We start from the raw sequence: 19,670 nt of genomic DNA, 5'->3' as shown, positions 1-19,670 counted from the left end.
ACCTTTCTAAGTGATCTACCTCTGTCAACCTTGATATTTTGGTGTGAGAAATTACCCTTTCTACTTCTCCTTCTTTTTAATAAAGTTCAATAAAGCCATCCATAAAATGCAGCCAAGGAAATTAGACATGGGAAGACAATATCACCATGGAAACAAATGGATTTTCTGAAGGAAAACAATGTGTTTTCACACCAGCTAATGAGAACTCATATGTACCAATCACTCTGGGATCACATGTGTTGACACCAACAGATGTCATCATTTCTTATGCTTGATGCTTTCTTCATGCATTCAGGACATGTAAGAAAGTGTGAAAAATGGCCAAACCTTAGCTCATTCTTTTTAAGTAACAGTTATTTTAAAAGGCACACTCACCGTTTCTGAAAAATATAATGCAAAGGAAACAAAAGAGAGGATTTGTACTTGCATGTAGGGAGACAATCTAGACGAAGGAAATCTGAATAAATGAGTGGAAAAGCAGAGTGGATGAGTTTTTCAGTTTTCCATGAGCAGCATTGCTTTTTGAGTCCCCAGAAGGAACCTTTACCGACATTCATTCCTTTTAATACCCTCATAATGACAAATTTATGTCATACTGGAAGTGGCCTCTTCCAGGATTACAACTCTAGGAGCCACACAGGACAAGAGATAAAATAGTTTGATGAGGCTGAAAATTATTTAAATCATACGCTATAGAATTTGCAGTGATAAAAATCTATGGGAGATGCATACGCCAACAAAAGACTCAGAGTTATGGATGTCGTGCTTGCTGTGTTTTATAACTTCTTAAAGCCAACAAACTGGCAAGAATGCACACTGTACACAAATGCATGTTCAAATGAGTACATTTGAACATGCTGCCAAACATGCTGCCAAAGTGTGAACTACTATGCCCCAACTTCGAATGTGGCCATTTTATTTAATATTATAAAACCCTTTACATCGCAATCATCTAGAACAAATTAATATCATTTATAAAAAGGGTGTTCAACCCTCCAGTAGAGTTCTGGTGGCTATTGGTAACTGGTTGCCTAATTGACACACATGGTTTGATGAAATAGTCACAAACTCACAGATGAGCATGAAGTATGGAATAGGGATATAGGATTTGTTCACTCTCTGATGTTCCACTCGAAACATATTTCTTAAATATGTGTTTGGAATAGAAATGAAGTGCTTTTACTCAATATGCATTTTATCTGAATTCCTCTCAAATTGGTAGAATATAACATTCAATTAGCTATTCTGAGCTTGCCAACACACAAGCTAATAAAACATGAAGTAAAAAGCATCCACCTATCTTTGGATATGCACATTCCCATCTGTACCAACGCTATTCTCACTTAAGAGCAATGAAATCTGGGTCGACTAATTCAGGAGCACGTGGAAGCAGTGTAGTGCTGCGACAATGATAACAAAATCAAACCCACGAGAGAGACACTCTGTATGTGTGTGTATCAAGTGAGCATCTCTGTGCATGTTCGACGTAACGCACTGTAGCTCATCTCTCAACTGCAGCCATGACACACACCTGAAAATATTGGTAATGCTGCTGAGGTCTGTAAAGCTGGCGACCTTTTTTCCCCGCTCCTGATGTTTCTGTTGGGTTTATCCACTTGTAGATCACATGACTGACATCACATGGCTGTATCCAGTCACACACTTGCTTCAAAATGGCACATATAAACTTAGCGTGGATAATTAAACTTTACGAAACAAACCGCGCGTGTATCCAGCTGCTTAACTGTGTGTTTTACGTAACTTTTTTCTCTCTCTGCCTACTCACTGAAAATATAATGGGCCACTACACATGATATGCAGAGCATTTACGTTGTTTTATGTTGACCAAGTAGTGAGGCTATGAGCATTCCCATCGGAATACAACCAGAGGCATTCAGTGTGTCAGGTGACGTCTAGCAACTGATTTCAAACTTAATTACCTGTCAGGAAACAAAGCCGACCTTAAGTGCACACTGTTAATGTGTTAATATGCTCTCAGCTGATGTGGTCTAAATACCTCCTGAATGTACTTCAAACTAACTTTTATTCAACAATATGTGCTAATTACAGGTCCAATAATTTGTTCACACACCACCAGTGTAATATAATACCAAAATAATATGTCTGCCATATAATTCTACAAAGAAATAACTCCCTTTGCTTCAGCTCAGAAAATAATTACACTTGCAAAATAAAAAATAAAAATTAACAATGTCAGCAAGACAGATTTGGTCTGTTACTTTTGGGGAAACACTTTACCTAATGGTTGACAACCAACTGAAGCCGTTTGATGAGATTACTTCGGCTCCATCTCTGAGGCAAGGCTCTATCTGCTTAACATCTGAGGTCAGAGGTCGCACGGCTGGTTATGGAAGGTACTCGGGTAAAATGATGAGGAAAAAGCTGGATGAAGCTTGCCTCTCCTTCACCGTGGGAGGCACGTCACGTCGAGGACATGTCACGAGATGTCTGACAGATCTGGGAGTGAGATCCAACTGAGCAGAGAGGTGGGGTTGGGAAGTCTCACCCGCTGTCTTCTCGCATGAGTGCTGGTGGACGCATATCCAGTGCGACGCACACATGCACCAGGCAAATAATCACAAACACATGGACTCACACACTATGTGCGCGCGTACGCACGAGCACACACACTGACAGTGTCTAGGAGGCATAAGTCCAGCTCTCCCTGCACACTGTGGAGATTTGAGCCTCAACCAAACACGATGCCTGTGCAGAGAACAGGTGTCAGACCAGGTGAGCGCTGTGTTTTGACGGTTTGCAGCTAGTTCCCAGCTGACGTCACATCAAAACTTAGCGACACGGAAAGGGCAGGAAATTTCTCGACTAAATGGAATCAGGAACAACCAAAACACATTCAATTATGTTTCCTGTCAAGCCAGGCTCAGCCAACGTCTATCAAAGACTCAGGACTGAGGTACTGAGACCGTTTTCCTCAGCAGAATTCAGTGGCTGTTTTCTGCTCGCAGAGCTGTGGGCTGTAAACATGTTATGTCATTCAGTGCAGACATTAATACCGCCTTAAAATGGATTGAAGATGAGATGACACAGACATGATAGGGATATTGACTAATGTACCACAAAGCTGCTGTGGAACAGTGATATTTTCAGAGCAATGTTCAAGTCTTCACCTAATTAACTCAAGTTTGTTTATGAGTCACTGTAGCGAGCCTGAATTATATGAACCAATATCCTAAAAATAAAAATAACTCTCAGTTTAGGACTTGAAGGGTTCTTTGTGTACCCAAAGCCAATACAATAAATCTCTTTTCTTTAAAAAGCACCTCCTCAAGCTGGAAGTGAGTATTTATATTCACAAACAATTCATTCAATATTGCAATGCTGTTCAGCAGATTAGCTCAAGCATCCCGGCCATATGAGGTTCCAAGCACCTTGTAAAATCTTGCTTATCTGGAAATTTATTTGACTAATTTGAAGCACAAGCTCAAATATTTTGCCTTTTCATGGCTACTTCAACAATGATATCATCATATTTTCCAATATTTTCCTCATGTTAACATAAAATACGACTATTATATTTATTTATTTTTTACAGTGCGCTAAAAGGGGCGTATTATACAAATGGATTTCCTCAGCAAATTAAGTGCTTGAATTAGAAACAAAGTGTTAAAGGTGATTTGCTGGTAAGTGCTTCATGAACTGTGAAATGTGCAGCTTACTGAGAAAGTTCAATTAGCTTCCCAGTCCATAATTTGCTCAGGTACATACAGATAACGGCCTCCAACTAACTGCGACACTGAGGTGACGTATTTTACATTAAACAACATTCACTTGCATATTAAAAGTCATCACGGCCAAGATGCAAGCTGATATCGGAGGGTTTAATTTCTGCAGAAAAGATGATCTTAAATTAGGTTTTAAAAGTAGAGCTAATGGTTAAATCAAAGATTACAAATGTGTTATGTATTCATGAAATAGGGTTTCTTGAAGGTGAAGGAGTTCCAGTTGAGTGTTTCCCAGTGGTCTAGTAAAACATTAAGATCTCAATTTTTAGCTTGATCATAAAAATGTTCTGAAACACTGAGTCCTATGTGTGTGCATACAATTGAACTTTTCTGTATTTTAGTTTTCTCTGAGGCATCACCGCTTCACACGAATCACATGAAACAGTTGTCGAGCCCGTTTTATTTGCTGCAACCTCCTTATGGCAGCGTGCATTCTTGACAGACCTCATCTTTGCATACGGCAGTGAGAGATGAAGAAATACAACCCAGTACCTTCCCTCAAAGCTCCCTTGCTGTACTAATATGTTGCTAGCATGCTGAGTTCCAAGAGAGTAGCTAGATTCAGGCTTTTTTATTTTTGACCTGTAAATGTCAATGACAAACACTTTGGACTGAGCAGCATGAAGGCCCACTTGTCCATCCTGATCAGCCTTCTTCTATTTTTCCTCAACTCATCCCCAGGTGCTCACTCTGTTTAGCTGTGATTGTCAGTATCAGCGCCGTGGCACACCTCCCACTGGCCAAGTTTGACCTCATCTGATCATCCCTAATTATGCACTCATTCACTACTTAATCTCTATAAACACACACCACATAAAAACTGCTGGATGGTGAAAGCCTGAAATGTTTCCACCAGATAACATCCAGATTTGAGAGAAATTGTTAAATTGCAGCGTGCGGCTGCACAGCAGGGTTTCTGTGATTCCGCCTCAGTTATCCACCTGTTTATCCCGCTGACTGCAAAACCATTTCCTCCCAATGAATTTCTCTGGGAGACACAACACTGCGGCTTAGAATGTGTTTGTAAACCATGTTACGTTTCATGATACGTTTTCAAGTGGTAAGCTGTAAGTCCAGTTTTTTGGCATTGGCTCCGGCCCTGAGGGTTCAGGTTTGGCTCGTGTACAAGAGCTGAGCCAGAGATGGGCTCCCATGCGTTATTATGTATTAACCACTGATGGTGATGGCAATGCACAATAATCACTCCAATTCAGCTGCAGCTGCTGAAATTATTATGAAGACACTGTTTTATTCTGCAAAAAAAGTTGATAGAGGGTAAAAGCTTTTTTTTTTTTTTTATTCTTTCCTGGAACTCCATTTGTTGCATTATAATAAATCAGTGGCCAAACTGTCAAAAGGTTTTGTGAGAAACAATATTCACTGGTCTGATCAAACTGTCTGGGAGACCTGTATTTTCTCAGAACAGTGGGGTCTACATGAAGTTTCTCTCCACGGAGGATCTCTGGAGCTTAGCTAGAGTCACCTTTGGGTAATCTCTTACCAAGGCCCTGCTTTTCCTCCGATTGCTCAGTTTGGCCAGGCGGCTAGCAGTATGAAGAGTCTTGGTTGTTCCATTTAAGAGTTATGGAGGCCACTGGACTCTTTGTAAGCTTAAATGAGGCGGAAATGTTTAATAGCTTTCCCCACATCTGTGCCTTGACACAATCCTGTCTGCAGTTCTTTGCTCCTTCGGGCAGAACACTTTTGTCAAAGTGACTCACATTTCAAAATTCAACTCTGCTTTTATACAAGTTGAAAATTCAGAAATAAGGTCTTTCATTTCTTTCATCAAACTAAAATCAGCAAGTAAAAGTCAGGAAATGATGATCATGAAGGCAGATTATTATGGATGTATTAATGTTTGTATTTGTGTCCTAAATTGAAGCCCTTTGCCCTGCCTCCTGTTTGCAATATCGCTAGAGTGCTTTGACTTTGACTGACAGAGTCAACATGTTCAGCACTTTTACTTGCTATTAAGCACTTTTACATACATTTGAAACCGTTTCCCTCACCACCACCATCTGCTCTGTCGCCGGTTGTTACACAAACATGGAAAAAATGTTTTTTTTTTTCATCCACACAGCTGGTGTGAAACCTCCTTTTCATTTCGTCTGCTCGTCTCATCTCCCCATTCGCCCCTCTGTCACTCTCTGACAAGCCTTTGTGCCTCTTTCTGTCTCATTTCTGCTGCCATCAGTGGTAGGCTGTCAACCATGACATATATGTTTCCCCTAATATTGCACGAAAATGTCGCAGATGCAAACTGAAGAATGCATTCAAGGTCAAGAGTGAATTGCAAAAGTGCAGGAATCGATATTATGGCATATACGTTTTTTTGTGTCAATAAGATCTACTTCATAGTTGCTCACTGACTTCAATGTCCATAAAAGTGGCATCCAAAGATAGTTATTATGACAGCACTGTGGGCAGTCTAATGAGGCAGCGGAGAACAAGCGAGCAGAGACGTGTATCTCACCTTCTTCAATGTCTCATTTTCGGCATCTTTTCTCTCCTATGTTTAATTCCAGATTCCTCGACCTCTTTGCTGGCACATCTCTGCACCTTGAAGAGAACAAACACAGGCTGTGGTTGAGAATTCATCACAACATATCAAAAGGTTCCTGTGGTGTCCTGGTGACTAATCTGCAGGTCCATGTGCCATGTGATCATGCTGTGCTTTTGCTTCCTGCTTTTTTGAGACTTACTTCAGTGTTGCAATTACTGGGGAAATGTTGGGGGATGGTGGACAGCACAAGTCTTTGGTATGAAATATATATATATATATATATGAAGAGAGAGAGAGAGAGAGAGAGAATAACCTTTCTACACAGAAGAAACTGAATCTTTATTTATCAGTGTGGCTGGATAAGGGACCTTAAAATGCCAAGTATGCTGAGTTATGTTTGGCTGTAAAATCACAGCACCAACATAGTTTTAATCCTAATCCCCGTCCTTTGGACTGTTTGGGAAAACAGGAAGGGAGCCTATACAAGTTCTTCTGCTGGGAAAAACAAAGAAAAAGTGGGGAAATTCATTTTCAGACTTTTTGTCATTGTGTTGCTATTTCTCTCACATGAAAACATGCTTCTCTGAGAAACATCTTATAGTCTCTTCCCTTTTTATAACCTGTATAACTAGGTAATATTTATTACATTAGCATGCTTTTGGGAAAAGACTACCTCTTGCAACTCTGCACATTACTGTACTTTTAGGTAGCACAGATTTTTTGATATCCCGTGAAGGTGATGAAGAGGAGGTGGCCGGAGTTCATGTGAGGGCATGAAACAGATGGTGGTCTGTCTAAGTCCCAGGTGGGGCTTGCTCAGGACAGGTTACGCTCACACACATAAACAGGTCAGAGGGAGACAGTCCAGACACTCTGGGGGGCCTTTTCATATGACAAGGATGCAGGGATAAGTAAAATACAAAGTTAGTGTAGAATAACAAATCACAAAACTAACCGCATAACTTTTCATCCATGAGCTCACAAGCAGAAGGTTGTGCTTATTCTCATATTTAAGTGCTGCTGCTCACTTGAAAATACTTTCCCACAAGTCCTTGACTGTCCAGACTGTCCAGGATTGCGGCATTTTCGTATTCAAATATGTGTTATCTTATGCAGCTGCTTCTTTAAAGTGCTAGTTTTTTGAGCGATAGCAAAATAATAATGATAAAAAAAATCTCTTTACTTTCTGGGATTTGAAGAATCTTTACAAAAACATTCAGATTGTAGATGTAACCTTAGAGCTCCAATGTCATCCACTTTGCGAGGAGAGCAGTACAAGTAAATGATCCTCATGTGCCACATAGCAGTTTTCACTGTTATGAATATTGTTGATTTCTTAACATGTGATATTGTGGCAGTTTCGATGTTCTCATCTTCAACAGCCTCAGTCAAAGATGAGATTTCACATGTCCTGTGCTCTTACTTTTCTATCAATCACATCGGCTCTGCAGGGGAGAATTTCTATTTCACACTCTGCTGGGGTGTGTAGCATGTACATCACTTAAATACAGGCACATAAACATAGAGGGATGTGGTGAAGGCTGGTCTGTTTATGTTTATTCCTACCAAGGGATGAACATAAATGAATATGTGAGACACACTGTTGGAATGCAAACACAGCCTTTAGAAAAACAAAGTCACTGCTCTCAGTAAAAGTAAGCAGCACAGGACATGCCGTCTCCTTTCAGATTCACATCAGGCACACACACAGTAATTAAATAGTGTATCAGCTTGTGCTATCATATAGCTTTTAATTTAAATGAACCAAATCAGTAACTACAAGTGTCCACATTTAACTTGAGGAAGTTGCTCAATCTCCTCTGAGCTGCCTGTAAGTCAAATGCAGCTCTCAAATTCGCTATCTGCAATCTGAATAATTCATGAGTGCACAATAAATCCCAAAAAGGGGTATGACTGTGACCTTCTATGCAAAAAAAAAAGATAATTCAAGAGAGCAATGCGCAGTGAGAGATAAATATGAGAGAGGGATGAAAAAACTGGATGGGAACAAAAACAGAAAAACAGAAAAGAATGCGAGGGAAATAAAAATGAGAGATGTGCCAATGAGAGAAAACTCCCACTGCAGAAGAAAAAAACTCCATATGTTAGAGTGTGATACGGAAATAGGCCCCGCTGTATTCATTAATCTCTTAGGGCATAATCAATGGGTTAAGCGATACATAAAAGATGAGGCTGAGTTTGACCTGTGCACTGAGGGGGAGGGGAAGCATTCGGCACCGCCTGGACTGAAGACGAAGGCGATTTAGACTCTGTCAGGGCATCCTTTGAAGTTTTGGCGGATGAGGACGAGCTCTGGATCAGCCCCTGGCCCTGCTGCATTAACCCCCAAAACCCCAGCTATACTTGCACTGAGTCAGCAGCAGCAGCATCACCATCATCATCGAGCTGCCTGCCTGGCCAGCATGATGCATAATCTCTACACTGGTTTAGCACAGATCCATTATACAGAGCCACTATTCAAACTTCAGCAGTGATTATCTCTACGCTACCACATTTTCACATTCATTGTCACTGCAGTACGACTTTACACCAGTCGGCTGCAGATCTGATGCTGATGCTTATGTGGGACAAAGACGGAATTTGTGGTGCACAGGTTCATAACTTTGACTGTGATGTTATTGTGCAATACCTTATCTGCCAGCTGACAGCAAACACACACACACACACACACACACACCTTTATCTCGATGAAGATAAAGATTGTTTCAGATCAACACAGATCAACAGACGCATGAACATGCATGCACGTACACACACACACATACACACACACACACACACACACACACAGACCTCTTCTTGATTGTTTAAGGCATGTGGGCACTCTGGTGATAAATAGATGTGTGCCACGTCGGAAAGAGGATTAGAGGGGCTGTGAAAAAGCAGAGAATTATTGGCTGAAAAGAGGGGGATTTAGATTTAGCTCTGCCAGTCCACAAGAGAACCCAACCCCTCCCCTTTTCTCTCTATACACACTTACCCATAAACTACTGATGACTCACTGAGATGCTGTCAGGTCACTTTGGACCGACATTTCTATGTCAAAGCTGTTACCCTCCCTGACCTGACTTTCTCCAGTAGTCTTTATCCTGGGAACCAAGACAGCTACACACATATAGTAGTATTCCTCAAAAAGTTGAGGGTCAGACCTGTCCTGTACATAATAAATGAAAAGAAATCTGATGTGAACTTGAAGAATCTCGTATATCCACCAAAATCATACACTAATCCTATTAAAGTGCACCCAAATCTCTGTGCGGTTAAAATGAATTCAGGTTTTGAATAACTCAAGAGTGATTAAATTAAACTGGGTATCCATCTGAGGCTGTAAACTGAAACTTATGTTTGTTTAATGTTGCACAAAAATCTTGAATAAACTTGTCAAGCGGTAACAGGAAAGGCAAATTCATCTCAGACCTCAGGGTACGAAAGAAAAATATATTTTAAAACAGTCCCGTCCAAACAGACAGAGCACTGCTCAAAAATGGAAAAACAAAAAGTAAACACTAGAACATGACTTTTGTCTATGACTGTAGGCCTGTATGGGTGTTGATGTGCAGTCTGGGGTTTTTACAAGGGCACTGAGATGTATACAATATTTGCAATTGAAATGCAGGATGTGATTTTGGAAGGAGTTGACAGCACCCCACCTGGCTGGTAAGACCTCCAAAGGGCACACTTAATGAATTCACAGCGCTCTGATGTGAGAACCACACACTGATGACAGGTAGTCATTTATTATAAAACAAGTGTTATGGTTGTGTGCCCGCCCGCCCACGCGCACACACACACACACACAAACACAGACACACATATATACATACATAAAAACAAACATAACGATGATGCTGAACAAACGTATACATGAGGAGAATTCAGGTCTGAGTGTGTTTGAGACTGATTAACAGCACTGTACATAAATCTAACTTAAAATGCGAGGGACATTATGTCCTGTTAGAGAAAACAAACTTGTTTTTGATCTTTCATTTCAAAGTGGCAACTAATTTGATCTGATGCATGCTGATATATTATGATAATTCAGTCCTGAGGTAAATTTTTGAATGTGGACTTTTGACTGTTATTATTATTATTACAAATTTACATGAAAGGCATTTGAAAGTTAAGACCTAAAGTTTGCGAGAAGCTTCATTCACATGCACTGATGCACACTGAAAAAATTAATTCTGTCATCTAAAGTCAGGATGGGAAAGCAGCACTTTGGTGCACGTTGGTTTTTGCCTTCATTCAGCTCAAAGGTTTCAAGACAGCAAGTGTTGTATGTTACAGACATCAAAGATCTCTTTACAAACTTTTAAAGACCTCATAAAACAGACTTAACTATAAATTCTAAAAATCTGTCACATCCTCCTATCACAATTAACACATTATTAACCTGTGGGCAACACAACAGCAAAGAAAGCAATAGAGTACCTAGATGATGTACTGATGAAGCCCTGTGCTGAGCGCCTCCAGTGACAGCAAGATGGCTAACCTATGCACAAAGCAAGAGAAGCATACTGAAGGTATAAAAATAGCCGTGATACCTTTTGTCAGTGTCGTTCTATGCACATTTGTCTTTCTGACATCAGCCAGTTCATATTAGAGCATAATGTGGGTTATATCCTACAATACACATGAACAGCAGCCAAAATAATCAGATATGAGCAGCAAATTTGGCACGGAGAACAGAGGCCTGTGGAGTGAATGTAGTGGAAGAGTAAAGGAGACATATGGCACATTATGTCTCACTGTGTGAATGCAACAGAGTCTGAAAGCAAAATGAATATCAGTATGCTATCTATAGCATCATATTAGAATCACAACACTTCTTCTGTATCTTTATCAGCTCTACATCACACAGTCTGACTCCGTAGATCTTGACGACTGAGCTTAGTCCTCTATTGTCCGTTTATTGCTTTTCATCATTTTCCTTTCAGGTGTCAATTACCATGTTCACCATCAACCACCAATGTCCTGCAGTTGGCCTATTTATAATTAAATTATGAGCTCCAGCCAGTTTTTGCGCTTTCTGCCATTCTGGCAATTCTGACTGATAGAGAAAAATCTGTATTTTTCTTTTTGCCCCCTTAAAATGTGTTCACTTAAGACTTTCCTCTGTGTGAGAGATTTCTGGCAACATGAGATTACACCACTAGAAATGTTCCTCTTTAGCAAGTCAGAGAGCCTATAATCAAATCCAATCATATCAGTGACTGAGTGACATATCCTGAATGCATGTCCACACCTTCACATGCACATTATAGCTTCTGGCAGACGATGTATGATATATGAACATGACCAAGACATTGCCAGATATCAATAGCTCCACAAACCTGGTACAAAAAAAATTATCTATATAATAAATAAAATTTAATTATGTGGCGAGGCTTGCTTTCAAGATGTGAGTTTTGAGAGACAGAAGCAGAGAGTGCTTTCTTAATAGGCAGTCTTGTCACAGCTCCAGTCCATCTCCATTCCAATGTCTCCTGCACCATTCATAACTCTCTTATCTTCTCTCTGCTGCTCCCTTTCCGAGCATATTGCTCCCACAACTCTATTTGTGATATTTTCCGCTCTCTCCCACTCTTTTGTTCTCTTTCATGCATAATCTGCGCTCTCTCCTGTCTTCACTTTATTTTCCCTGGACACAATCTCTCTCCATCTTTCCCTGGCTCCTTCTCTTACTCCATCGCTCTCTACTCCTCAGTCAGGATAACAGCAGTGCTCTATCAGAACCTTTTCTGCAACTGGAGGGCAATTTTCTGGACCTGCCAGAGCATCAGCCTTTTGCTATACTGTACCAAGACACTGTTGTAATAATAACACCAAGAAATCTGATTAACACACAGTATAGAACGTGTGCTACAGCAGCACGAGCAGTGATCGTAAAGCCGCAGCCAATTTCCGATTTAATGCAAATTCAAAAGGTTGCCACAGGCTGTGAATGACTGACGTGGGCTGAGGGGAAGGGTGCATGCAAATCGTGGTTGTTCAAGAGAAGGGTGTGCTCAGTGATTAAGGGGAAACAGAAATGAGGGAGTCCAATCAGGCCAAATCAATGTGAACTAATCCTGTTCCAATTAAGAAAGCGTGGTCCAACGCCCAGGACCTAAATCAATTTCTTTCTGAGTTCTAGCTGTGAAAGGATGATTGAAAGTCCTGGACATTATCCAGACAAATGAAAGAATGCAGCCATGACTTTTAGAAGACAACTCTTGGCATTCAAGACTACATTGATTGTGGATCAAATATAAAGTTTCTGAATGGATTGGCCCTGTAGCTCAGTATTTTGAAGAGATGATAAATGTGATCCAGCTGGGAGGAGGAAATGGGATGGCTGATGAGACTTTTCCTCTTCCTTTGTCATCTTTCTCTGTCTCCACCATAACCTCCCTTTTCTCCCCTTTCTCATTTTCACTGTTAATGCTCAGTCTTAAGAAATGTGCTGAGCATACATACAAACATGTCACCCATCACACATGCACATCACTACAGAAACAGCGGACATTATCTTCCTGACATAGCTGTGGAGAGATATTTGCCCAGAGGGAGAATGAGAGGGGGAGGATGAGGAGAGAAAAAGATGACAAGTGCGTGATCATCCAATTTTCCGAAATATGAACTCTTCTTGTTTTTAATATAGCTCCAACAGATGGATGGTTGAAGGTAACTCCCAGCACTGTGAGAAGAGGGACTGGTTATCACAATGATAGCTGAAAAGCCAAACAGTTCATTTTCAGCAGATAACTTAAATGTTCACAGACAGCACTGGCCTCTAATGTTTATGCTTCATATTAGCATCTGTAATTTTGTAAGGATAAGGATGAGGGGCGATTTAAACTGTTTTTTTTTAAACTGAGATGTAATCCATTCGTCCTAGTCATATTCAGGACCAAACAGCGAATGTTTACAGGAGGTTTTGCTGGAAAACAAAGCATGATGTATGGCCTCCTTTTGTTTTTATTTCCTGATTATCCAGGATATAGATTCATTTCCATGTTATTCCACTTTAGAAAACAGCATGGTGGGACAGTGAGTGACACATGCATCAATCAGATGTAGAAATAACTCATGCAGATGTCCAAAAAAAAGGGAGAAAACTGTGTCATGTATCACACAGCCTCCTTGAAATGATTTGTGTTTTCAGCTAATGCATATGTGAACGGAGTCTAAATGAATTCTTTACCAGGCCTTTCTATCTTCATAAATGATCCTCATTGCCAGAAGCTGTTTATTTAACTGTCAAAATGTAATATTCTTTTTTCTTTTTTTTTTTTTTAAACCCCAAACTTAAATTGAGACAGAGCAGTTATTTGGAAAACACTAAATCCTTTTGAATTCATAAAACTGATTGCGTAACATCCGCTTGGGGAGCACAAGTCACTGATATTTTCTTGACTACAAATGTTTTGAAGGTTATGTAACTCAAGGTTTTAGCAGCTTTGAATAAATTAGAAGACGTTTATACCTATATAATAAAATACTTGCCACTGACAGGGAGAAACACAAAGACAGACAGATATCCCATCACTGTGCCACGAGGTGTGCTAAGACCGATCTACAATGGAAGTCGGCAAGCAGAACTTGCACCGTTAAATCCTCATGTGGAGTGGAGAGGGGCTGAGAAGGGGCGATAGAACAACCCTTATGTCATTCACAGAAGACAAAATGGAACTGCGTGAGCATCTACACCACCGCTTGGATGAGTTACAGCTGACAGGTAGATGCATCGTACAGCTCAGAGGACCAACAAAAGAACAAATAGATTAAGAGTTCAAAAAAGAAAGGCAGAATGAGAAAGCAAGACATGAGAAGATGTGGGAAGGCTTGGAGGAATTGACGGGAGGATCAATTCCTCAGGAGTCCAGATTTTCCGAAAAGTCAGACCATCCAGTGTCTTTAACAAAATTCAAAGAATACAAGACAATCGCGAGGATGAAAATGTCTTTTTTTTTTTTTAAATGGCCTTTAAATGAAATATGCAAGAAAACACTGCTTAAATTTTGAATGCTATGGCACAAAGAGGTGGAGGACAACCTGAGCTTGTGTTCTTACAGTGTACCTTCAATTTGTTTGGCTCAAGGTCTCAGCAGCACATAATCACATTTCTTGGTGACAGCTTTCCTTTCAGTGGCTGACTGAATACGGTCTAATAAAGCAGAAACGGCTCCAGTGTTACACTCTTATTGTTTGGAGTCACTCCTCACACAGAATTAACCTTTAAAGCCCAAACATATTTGAATCCTGTGCTATGAGAACAAAATAACAGGGAGATAGATCTGACACAAGCACTCACTGTCTTTGCTGCTATCATAAACACATCTGAATTACAAAACAATGTTTTCAGAGCTGACGCTCAGATCAGTTGTGGCAAGTCCTGTATTTCTTTGGGTTATTATCACCCTTTTACAGCAACGGTTCAAACAGCATGACAGTTAATCTAATCATTATCATCTGATAAACTATATTCACCATCTGTCACCTTGCAAGTATACACTATTGATCGCTCCTCTCAGCTCTATAAGAACTGTCTGAACCATGCATGTAATATATCAGGCATTCCATCATTGGTTGTACAATCACAATGTTTTCATTGCGTTTTAGATAATATTAAACTAAAATGGTAACACCTTCTTATATCTCACCGGCTAAAACTAGAAAAAAAGTTGAACATGTTTAACAAGTGTGGACTTTCACATTTTTAGATTGATGAATCTTCTCATAATGAAAATAATTGAGTTGAACATTCATTCAGTGCAATACAGTAAAATCAGGACAAAATGTTTCTCTGCTCAAACAAAAAGGAAAGTCAGATTTGCAATATGGTTCGAGGCTGTGTTGACGCATTCCTGCTGAACCCTTTGATAATGTGAGAGTAATGAGTAATGATGTATGAGGGGCGATGCAGCAGGGATGTGACTTTATGGAGACAAAGCTATAGGTGGAGAGGAGTGTTGACAGCGACTGGATAAAAGGATATTTGTCATGGCCAATGTTTGTGCCTGCAAGGGAAAAGGTTTAAAAGTGTGCCGCACACTCCTCACAAGTAGATAAATTAATAAAACATTAGTATCTGTTTTCTCACTGTGATAAACAGTCATTATTATGCAACATTGTTTGCATAATTTTGCACTACTCTGAACACGTCCTTGTACAGTAACTTGTTTGGCCGAAGGCACTGTGTTCATGCTCCTGCTCCAAAAAACTCATTTAAATCACCTTTTGCATTTCATTTAACTCACTTGAACCTTAATGCTATTCTGCTCCAATGCACCACTGGACAATTGCCATCCCAGCTGCAACTGTACTGTTTACCGTCCCGCTACTGGCTTGATTACACACAGTGTCAACACAAAGCGCCATTTTCTTTTTCTATGGTTCTTATATTGTGGATAAAAGATGATGGCATTCAGTTAATGGGAATCAAGTTGTTCATAATTTGCAGGTTTGTGTAAGTACAGTAAAAATTCAACATGCAGGAAAATATGATTTGCTTTCCTCTTTGAGAGCTAGATGCAAAGATGCGAAGGTTGACGCCACTCTCAAGTCTCTGTATTAACTGTAATTACAGCCAGGGGGTGATTAGCTGGGCAGTCAGAGAACTGACCTGGTTCTCTCCAAAGGTAAAATAAAATATATCCCTCCGAGCACCCTTTAAAGCTTCCTATACCAACACCAATGTACAAATGACATGACTGCGAGAAAGCCAAGCTGATTTTATCTTTCCTTCAATCTTGGCTGTAGTCGCAGCACACAGACATGAGTGGTACCCATCTGCTCGAGTAAGCATCTGTTAACTTTTTAGGAAGAAAACCATCAAAGTGAATAAGCATATCTCCCCAAAGTAATAATTATATTTTAGAATTTTTTTGGTTTGAACCTAATTATTTATTAAATGGAAACAGCTGAAGTTCCTCTCAGACGCATTTCAGCATTCATAATGCATACTACACAAAATACACAAAAAACAGACTCTCTGTAATATGCTCCTTTTATTGTGTTGTTCTTTAACTGCGCAGCATCAGCTTCCAGTGTCAAAATTTTTATTTTAATATATCTCTGAGCCAACTCTGCCTAATTCTACATTTAATTCACGTACACTGCAAGGTTGCGATAATTCTACAGAGACTTCAGAAGACATGGGAAATGCTTGTGTACTTCTAATACTTCACTCTTGCAGAGCTTCATTAGGCTAACAAGTCTCTTCCCCTCTCCTTTTGAAATGCACAGAAGCTATCTCTGCCTTGACAGATCCTCAACATTTGTTGCCTCCACCATCCTAACCAGAGAAATAAAAGATGTTGCCCATGCAAATATTGGCAAAATAACCATATAAACATTCATTTGTGTGCAGAGACCTACAGACTGAACACTCACCCCTCCATCTGGCTGACACTAGCTCGCTCTCTAAAGCAGTCCCATAAGGAGTATATAAAGTCATTAAATCAGTATGTACACGAGATATGCTGTCTCCCATTAAGTTGTTACCTAGTGTGTAATTGTTTACAACAGTCTGTGGGTTATACAATTAATGCAGCATGGGATCTCACTTACATAAGCCATTTTGGAAAAAAACAACAACAACAAAAAAAACAACCAAAAACAACACATAACTCATGAGTAAACATGAACCTCGGGTGCCTTAAAGTGAGACAATAAATCAAATGCATTATCATATGTAGATGTATGTGAGGGCTTACATGCATCCATGAATGTTAAACAGATGCCTATGTTCAGAATCAGGAGCAGCAGAAATGTGTAAAGGATGTGTTTACGTATGCATTATGTCACACACCATATGCATTTTGTTTTCTGTACAGATTTTGCATTGATCTCATAAACGTAATCTGCGGCAGTTTTTTTCAAGAATCTTGCTTTTTATTACCAAGTCCCTTTCTGTGTCGTCATACACGCCGGTGAGAGGAGCACTGTGTGATCTCTACCTCAGCTAATCTGTAGTGAAGGTAGTCAGACTATCAGTGGGGAATTTAAAGGGATTACACATGCTGAACAAAATAAGGCTTAGACAGAAAACTACACAGTGTGCTGTGTGCACGCATAAACCTACTGTGAGTGCATAAACGCACATGCCTAGAAGCAGTATGACTGCAATAGTGTGCATGGATGGTGGGGTTAATGTCGCTGTCTATCTGAGGTGTGATTCAGATGTGTTCAGTTTCAGGGATTTTGAGGGATAACAGGATGGTTATTGACTAATAATCAGTCAGTCAGTTAAGAAAAAGAAAAGCATCAGTAACTCTTTTTTGGCTAAGATCCAAACCTTCTCTCAGAGAAACATGGTGTCTTCCTGTAACATCCCAAACACACATCTTGAGTCATTGTCCTGCTCCTTTCTACAAATCCAACTGCATATGTGTACAGGATTAAGATATATACTGGCTTAATACAAATGCAGAAACACTAACACAAACATTTCAATTAACAAATAAACATTAAATGTTGACTGGCTGTACAAAGTCAAACTGAGACATGATCTTCAGGAACTTCTATTTTATTTTTTTAAGCGGAGACAGAAGACTGTTTGCTCACTGAGTGACTAAAGCCCCCATCAAAGTAACTCTGTAATTACTGAGGGACAAACTGCTGTGGAAGATGCAGTGTAAATGGAAGAGTGTAATTTCTCCAAATCAAACAGAGAGATCATCAGTCACAGCATTTAAGAGAATCTAGTTGTGTACTTTGTCAACATAAAACTCATGAAGCTGATCAACCATTATGAATTGCCACTAATGAAACTACACATATTAATCTACTAGCCAAAATAACAAATTGCCAAAGAACACCGCTCTTAGCCAGAGAAGTTACTCCATGCATAAACAACAAGGCTTTTGTTGGCCGAACAGTAACGTATCTTCTCTCTGTTCTGTACTCATATACAGCAGGCAGTTAATCAGTCCTATTGATGTTTGCTTTGGGGAAATCAGAGAATGTTGATGCATCACTCTAGTGTGGTCTAGTTTGTATTGGACCCATGTATAAATCAATGGACACACATTGATTTCCAGCTATCCTATTACTCCAGCTGTATTGCCGCAGGGAGTTTTCACAGGTCACTGTAAAAAACATTTGATTTGGTTAATTTTTTGTACGGCTGTGCATTTAGCTTGTTACCCACAGCTGTGTTAAACATTGACAAAGATTAGTATTTTACTTGCTGGCACAAACATTAAACTATTTCAATAAATTTCTCTTTATCATGAGGAGAACACTCAGAATAATTGTTTGGCAGTGACCAAAAACTTAATTACAAGTCTAAAGGCCTGGTGCAATTTTGTTCCAAGAATTTATCATGTGGCTTGCAATCAAATGCAACATTTTTACACCAAGCTGTGCAGTGATGAAGTCCTAAAATTGTCTGGCATTTGGAAACATGGACAATTCCAAGAGTAATGCTAATATTTAAAGGCCAAATACGATCAAAACTGCTGAGTGAATATGAGCTATGGACTGAAGCATATCTGCCACTTATCCCAGTTAGATATAAAAATGACATGGTGACTACAGCGTTTCCTGAACTCAACTGGACATAACCCGTGTTCGAATTATAATTATCCCCTTTTTTTTTTTTTCAAATCGTTCACATATCACATATTTTCCACTTTACCTGTTCAGATGCTCCCAATATAAATGACTAATGACTTAATGGTGCACATGAGGCAGAACCACTTTGTTTTGATTTAAGCATAAAACACAAATGACAGCAATGCTGGGTATAATGACTCACGCATTAGTACATTTTGTTTGTTGCAGCTTGCACATAAACAAAAAAATAACATTGAATGACCAAGAGAGTTCGATTCTGTTAGGTGACACCACTTCTCGATACAAAAACACATGCTAATACACACACCCCCCTTTTCCCCATCCCTCCTTGCCTGCACACCAAATCATTATGACACTGACTGTTCATCCCGCTGGCTGCTGCCTCGTCAACACTGGCCTGGATCTCGTCAGATTATATAAATGAACATCATCAAGCATGTGTGTGTTTTTGTACATGTGCATACATGCCTATATATTTCAGCACAGAATCTACTGTTCTCTGTACCATATGTGCATTTGTGTATTGTCACGCATTTTTAAGCTCTCAAAAAAATCCCAATAATATAAAAGCATCATTATGTGACAAAGTCTGTTGAACATAAACCTTCAATGTGATTGAACCGAATGGATTTGACTCACACTGGACAAATGCAGAGTGGCAGCAAAGATGTGGCTCAGTCCACACAGGACTTGGATCTACTGTTCTACAGGCCAGTGAACGTCAACAGCCATCCACGCCTGCATGCATCTCCAGTGAAAAGACTAATATACGGGGGACCTTCCAGGCACTTTGACATGCACAGAATAATTACACA

The 19,670-nt window shown here is 39.8% G+C and overlaps 1 protein-coding gene across 3 annotated transcripts in view; it reads right to left on the bottom strand.

Moving 5' to 3' along the window:
• The window catches only part of dlgap1b (discs, large (Drosophila) homolog-associated protein 1b), a 79,026-nt gene that overhangs the window by 45,751 nt on the left and 13,605 nt on the right, over positions 1-19,670 (bottom strand). For all 3 annotated transcript variants that reach the window (XM_029529417.1, XM_029529415.1, XM_029529418.1), the window contains exon 2: positions 6,241-6,326. The gene's annotated coding sequence lies outside the window, so the exon portion shown is untranslated. The remainder of the gene's footprint in view (positions 1-6,240; positions 6,327-19,670) is intronic.

Source organism: Echeneis naucrates, chromosome 20 (assembly GCF_900963305.1).
Source record: "Echeneis naucrates chromosome 20, fEcheNa1.1, whole genome shotgun sequence".
Taxonomy (NCBI): Eukaryota; Metazoa; Chordata; class Actinopteri; order Carangiformes; family Echeneidae; genus Echeneis; species Echeneis naucrates.
The sequence above is the reverse complement of the archived record's forward strand: the minus strand, read 5'-3'. Positions and strand labels throughout refer to the sequence as shown.